Source organism: Hippocampus comes, unplaced genomic scaffold, assembly GCF_001891065.2.
Source record: "Hippocampus comes isolate QL1 unplaced genomic scaffold, H_comes_QL1_v1.1 scaffold144, whole genome shotgun sequence".
In the NCBI taxonomy this organism is placed as follows: domain Eukaryota; kingdom Metazoa; phylum Chordata; class Actinopteri; order Syngnathiformes; family Syngnathidae; genus Hippocampus; species Hippocampus comes.
The window spans coordinates 490921-491706 of record NW_017805782.1 but is presented as its reverse complement, the minus strand read 5'-3'; positions in this window follow the sequence as shown (position 1 = coordinate 491706).

The following is a 786-nucleotide window of genomic DNA, read 5'->3' as shown; positions in this document are numbered from 1 at the left end:
GGGGGTATTTGGTTTAATTTTTTTTTATTGTTTTGGGGGGGGGGGGAACCTGATGAACTCGTGATGTAATACAGAATTACTTTTAATGTTGTTAAATCTTTCCAAATGTCCAATCATTCAAAACTCTCATGAAAGCAATCATTCTTGATGAAAGTCATGTTTCGGCATCATCAGATTTCACTGTCATTAATATCCGAGTTTTCCTTCATGTGGGTCGCCTGACTCCGCCACTGAAAACAGTCAGACGACATTCAAAAGTGGTGCCGACACGACCGAGACGATTGAAAGAGTCAAAGGAGAAAAAAAAAAAGAAAAGAAATTGAGCCGAAATTTGAGTGACTCATCAGACGTGACATTTCGAGCTCCAATGTATTTGGCCGTACAAACCCACCCACTTGTTGTTGTTGTCTCCTTTGCGCCAGTCGCGCCAGTAACGAACACACGAGCGCAATTAGTATGCGTGCACACACCCGACACATCCTGTCGGACGAGGCCGGCGCGTGTTGATGATGTCATGTGTGGACCGCTGCTGGAATAAGCCCCCGCAGCACAAGTTGTTCCCTTGTGGCAAGTGTCACTCGCTCATGAAGACACTCATCGTTTTCACACTTGCCCCCCGACATCCACTGTGGTCAACTACCTGACATTGCTCAAAGTTACATCAAAATATTGATGATAATAAAACCCCAAAGAAATCGCGACCAGTCTTGACATTGTTCTTGGTATCAGTGTTTGTTTTGTTTGGTATGGATAACGTTTTTTTTTTTGGGGGGGGGGGGGACGATC